The sequence below is a fragment of the Puma concolor genome, chromosome C2 (assembly GCF_028749965.1).
Source record: "Puma concolor isolate L17-30 chromosome C2, mPumCon1.1.hap2, whole genome shotgun sequence".
NCBI lineage: Eukaryota > Metazoa > Chordata > Mammalia > Carnivora > Felidae > Puma > Puma concolor.
Window position 1 is genome coordinate 29,781,190 of NC_141675.1, and position 6,248 is coordinate 29,787,437.

Sequence of the window (6,248 nt, forward strand, 5' to 3'; positions counted from 1 at the left end):
GTTCAACATTCGCAAATCAATCAACGTGATACATCACATTAACAAAAAAAAAGAACCATATGATCCTGTCAATCGATGCAGAAAAGGCCTTTGACAAAATCCAGCACCCTTTCTTAATAAAAACTCTTGAGAAAGTCGGGATAGAAGGAACATACTTAAAGATCATAAAAGCCATTTATGAAAAGCCCACAGCTAACATCATCCTCAACGGGGAAAAACTGAGAGCTTTTTCCCTGAGATCAGGAACACGACAGGGATGCCCACTCTCACCGCTGTTGTTTAACATAGTGCTGGAAGTTCTAGCATCAGCAATCAGACAACAAAAGGAAATCAAAGGCGTCAAAATTGGCAAAGATGAAGTCAAGCTTTCGCTCTTTGCAGATGACATGATATTATACATGGAAAATCCGATAGACTCCACCAAAAGTCTGCTAGAACTGATACATGAATTCAGCAAAGTTGCAGGATACAAAATCAATGTACAGAAATCAGTTGCATTCTTATACACTAACAATGAAGCAACAGAAAGACAAATAAAGAAACTGATCCCATTCACAATTGCACCAAGAAGCATAAAATACCTAGGAATAAATCTAACCAAAGATGTAAAGGATCTGTATGCTGAAAACTATAGAAAGCTTATGAAGGTAATTGAAGAAGATTTAAAGAAATGGAAAGACATTCCCTGCTCATGGATTGGAAGAATAAATATTATCAAAATGTCAATACTACCCAAAGCTATCTACACATTCAATGCAATCCCAATCAAAATTGCACCAGCATTCTTCTCGAAACTAGAACAAGCAATCCTAAAATTCCTATGGAACCACAAAAGGCCCCGAATAGCCAAAGTAATTTTGAAGAAGAAGACCAAAGCAGGAGGCATCACAATCCCAGACTTTAGCCTCTACTACAAAGCTGTCATCATCAAGACAGCATGGTATTGGCACAAAAACAGACACATAGACCAATGGAATAGAATAGAAACCCCAGAACTAGACCCACAAACATATGGCCAACTAATCTTTGACAAAACAGGAAAGAACATCCAATGGAAAAAAGACAGTCTCTTTAACAAATGGTGCTGGGAGAACTGGACAGCAACATGCAGAAGGTTGAAACTAGACCACTTTCTCACACCATTCACAAAAATAAACTCAAAATGGATAAAGGACCTGAATGTGAGACAGGAAACCATCAAAACCTTAGAGGAGAAAGCAGGAAAAGACCTCTCTGACCTCAGCCGTAGCAATCTCTTACTCGACACATCCCCAAAGGCAAGGGAATTAAAAGCAAAAGTGAATTACTGGGACCTTATGAAGATAAAAAGCTTCTGCACAGCAAAGGAAACAACCAACAAAACTAAAAGGCAACCAACGGAATGGGAAAAGATATCTGCAAATGACATATCGGACAAAGGGCTAGTATCCAAAATCTATAAAGAGCTCACCAAACTCCACACCCGAAAAGCAAATAACCCAGTGAAGAAATGGGCAGAAAACATGAATAGACACTTCTCTAAAGAAGACATCTGGATGGCCAACAGGCACATGAAAAGATGTTCAGCGTCGCTCCTTATCAGGGAAATACAAATCAAAACCACACTCAGATATCATCTCACGCCAGTCAGAGTGGCCAAAATGAACAAATCAGGAGACTATAGATGCTGGAGAGGATGTGGAGAAACGGGAACCCTCTTGCACTGTTGGTGGGAATGCAAATTGGTGCAGCCGCTCTGGAAAGCAGTGTGGAGGTTCCTCAGAAAATTAAAAATAGACCTACCCTATGACCCAGCAATAGCACTGCTAGGAATTTATCCAAGGGACACAGGAGTACTGATGCATAGGGGCACTTGTACCCCAATGTTCATAGCAGCACTCTCAACAATAGCCAAATTATGGAAAGAGCCTAAATGTCCATCAACTGATGAATGGATAAAGAAATTGTGGTTTATATACACAATGGATTACTACGTGGCAATGAGAAAAAATGAAATATGGCCTTTTGTAGCAACGTGGATGGAACTGGAGAGTGTGATGCTAAGTGAAATAAGCCATACAGAGAAAGACAGATACCATATGGTTTCACTCTTATGTGGATCCTGAGAAACTTAAGAGAAACCCATGGGGGAGGGGAACAAAAAAAAAAAGAGGTTAGAGTGGGAGAGAGCCAAAGCATAAGAGACTGTTGAGAACTGAGAACAAACTAAGGGTTTATGGGGGGTGGGAGGGAGGAGAGGGTGGGTGATGGGTACTGAGGAGGGCACCTTTTGGGATGAGCACTGGGTGTTGTATGGAAACCAATTTGACAATAAATTTCATATATAAATTAAAAAAAAAAAATAAAGGAGGTAGAATATAATGATCCCCCCCATAACCCACACCAAACCCCAACCAACAACAATCAACCAGCCTATGCATCTAGACCTTCATCCATTTCCTCTAACACACATTATTTTGAAGCAAATACCACCTATAGTGTCATTTTGCCCATAAATATTTCAGTATGTATCTCTAAAACAGGGCCTCTCAATCTTAGCACTGTTAATATTGAGGGCCAAATAAGTCTTTGTTGTGAGGAGCTGTCCTGTGCATTACAAGATGTTTAGCAGCATCTGTGGCCTGTACCCACTAGAGGCCGGTAACACCCCTTCTCCTCAGTTTTGACAACCAAAAACATCCCCAGACATTGCCAAGTGTCCTAGAGAGCAAAATCTCAAAACTGAGAATCACTGCTCTAAAAGATGAAGACTTTTTTATTTTGTTTAAACATCGGGTTTTTTTTTTAATGTTTATTTATTTATTTTGAAAAAGTGTCAGTGGGGAAGGGGCAGAGAGAGGGAGAGAGAGAAAGAGAGAATCCCAGCAGACTCTACACTGTCAGTGCAGAGACTGATGCAAGGTTAGATCCCACAAACTGTGAGATCATGACCTGAGCCAAAACCAAGAATCAGATGCTTAACTGACTGAGCCACCCAGGCACCCCAAGATGAGAACTCTTGTTGAATCTAATGGGAGTTCTCTGTGCTTCTTGGATTTTGATGTCTATGTCTTTCCCCATGTTAGGAAAGTTTTCCACTATGATTTGCTCAAACAAACCTTCTACCCCTTTTTCTCTCTCTTCATCTTCTGGGACTCTTATGGTTCGGATGTTATTCCTTTTTAATGAGTTACTGAGTTCTCCAATTCTTATATCGTGCTCTTTTGCCTCCTTAGTTTCCCTCTTTTTCTCCTTCACTAGTCTCCATAATTTTCTCTTATATGTCACTGATTGGCTGCTCTGCTTCATCCATCCTTGCTGCCATGGCATACATTCAAGATTGCATCTCAGTTAAAGCATTTTTAATTTTGTCCTGACTAGATTTTACTTCTCTTATCTCTGCAGAAAGGGATTCTATGCTTTTTTCAACCCCAGCTAGTATTCTTATTATCATGATTCTAAATTCTAGTTCAGACATCTTGCTTATATCTGTGTTATGTCCCTGGCTGTAATTTCTTCCTGTTCTTTCTTTTGGGGTGAATTCCTGCTGAGTTCTGTGGCTCACATTATGCAGATTGTGTTAATCCTCAGATCAATTTTCTAGATGTGCAAAATGGTTTGGTGCTAATCTAGCTGCATTTCAGGGATGAAAGAATCAGAGTACTTCCATGCTGCACCACCATCTTGGCCCCTTCTCCCCAAGATGAGAACTCTTTTTCAAAATACAGCTATGGTACTATTATCACATAGAAATAATTAATAATATTTCTGAATGTAATTAAATAGCTAGTGTCCAAATTTCTAATTGTCTCATAAATGTTAAAAAGTTCATTCTTCCAATAGTTTTTTGTTTTTTTTTTTAAATAAGAATCCAAATAAGATCCATACACTGTGATTGACTGATATATCTTTTGGATATCTTTTAATCTTTAGGTTTCCCCCCAGTTTTTATTTCTTCATTCATTTATTTTTTCCCTAAAGAAAAGAGATCATTTTACCTATAGAGTTTCCCACAGTCTGGATTTCACTGATTACACATTCATAAAGTAGTTTAACATTTTCTTTGTGATCTCCATTTCCTAAAAATTGGTAGTGAGATCAAGAAGCTTAATCAAATTCAGGTTCCAAGGCTACTTCAATGTGACATTGTGTTCTTCCATGGGGCACCTGATATAAACAGCCACCGATGATCAATACCATTCTAATTCAATCATTCTTTCTCCATTTATTGACTGAGTTCTTCTCTAAAGGGAAATTTTCCCTGAGAAGCAATTATTTAAGATTAGTAATGGCCACCTGCAAAACTAGGATGATTTAAGATTCTGAAGCCTTGTCCAAACGCAGTATAAAGAAAGGCAGAATTAATGACTGATGTCTGATATGGGCATGTGTTGGAACAGTCAGTAATTTCTATCCCTAATCTGATTTCTTCTCTATTTTAGAACTGAAGACTCAGTAGAAAGAAATAAGATGATTAAGAGTGGCTTAGAATGTGCTGAATGGGATTATGGAGTCAGGGTAGTCTCAGAATCAAAATGATTATTTTTCTTGTTTGTTTTTAATGATAATCCCCAGTGTTAGCAATATACAAGGGATACCACTTTGGAATACTGTTTGTGAGAATGTAAATTGGCACAACTTTTCTGAAGGACAATTTGATAATATGTAACAAAACCTTAAAAGTTTGCATATCCTTTGACCTAGAAATGCTACTGCAAAAATTTATCCCAGGGATGAGCAAGGAGACTTAGCCAAGATTGTTCATGGCAAGTCTATAATAATGAAACATTGGAAACAACCTAATGGTTTGTCTATAGGGAGATAGCTAAAGGCAGCATGCTATCCAATTGATGACCTTGCAGGTTTGAATATTACAGAACACATAAGGGCATGGAAAGATGTTCATGATATATTACTGAGTGAGGAAAAAAAATTTCTGAAGTAGTATATTCAGTAAATCTCATTTTCTATTTTAAAAAAAAGAATTTATGCATATAAGTACATGCATGGGAAAAAAGGTCACAGTAGATGTATCAAAATATTAAGTTAATATTGAATTATTAATATTACCCCATGGTAAAATTAGGAGTAATTTCTATTTTCTTCCTTTTGCTTATATGATTTTTCAAAATTTCCTATAGGTAATTCACATATTTTAAAGGAAAAAGTTTTAATAACAAGTACTTTTAATTAGGGTTGCCAAATGAAATACACCATGGGACATACTTACACTAAAAAATTATTGTTTGTCTAAAATTTAATTTAAGGAGGCATCTTGTATTTTTATGTGCTAAGTCTGGCAAGCCTACTTTTTTTTTTTTTTTCAACGTTTATTTATTTTTGGGACAGAGAGAGACAGAGCATGAACGGGGGAGGAGCAGAGAGAGAGGGAGACACAGAATCGGAAACAGGCTCCAGGCTCTGAGCCATCAGCCCAGAGCCTGATGCGGGGCTCGAACTCACGGACCGCGAGATCGTGACCTGGCTGAAGTCGGCCGCTTAACCGACTGCGCCACCCAGGCGCCCCATGGCAAGCCTACTTTTAATGCAGAGTAGCCAAAGGAGAAGGAAGGCCTGGCTGGCTCAGTCAGTAAAGCATGTGACTCTTGATCTTGGGGTTGTGAGTTTGAGCCCCATGTTGGGGGTAGAGATTACTTAAAAAAATAAATAAATAAAATATTTTTTTAAAAGTAATCAAAGAAGAGATTGGGGTACTTGACCCCAACATGCTGGCCCCTCTGAGGACAGGAGAGGAAATTATTGTTCCAAGACTTTTAAGCCAGGAAATAGGATTTAGTGGAATAAGAAAAGATCAGTTTAGAAGCCACGCAGTCCTTGTCTGAAATTTGGACTCTACTACCCCCACCAGCTTCCCCATTCCCTGCCTTTCCCCAACACCATTCACCCCACAATAGGTATGTCCTAGGGACGAGTTACTTGTCTTCCCTGAACCTCAGTGATAATGCTTGTCTTGCAAGGATCATATGAAAAGTGTGTGATGGCACTTTGTAAATTGCAAAGTGCCAGGCAGCACGTTATTATCATGTTAGTAAATTATACACACAAGGACATGTTGAAGAGGAACAAAACATCTGCCACAGATGACTGTAGAATTGTTCCTTGTAGAAGATTTTTGATGGCTCTCTGAGGTCAAAACAACTCAAGGTTTAGTCACTCAGAGACTGAACCCATATATTAGCATCTATCCAAATTGTTCTTACAATCCTATTTATAGATGCACTGATCACTAAACATTGTGGGAATACTTT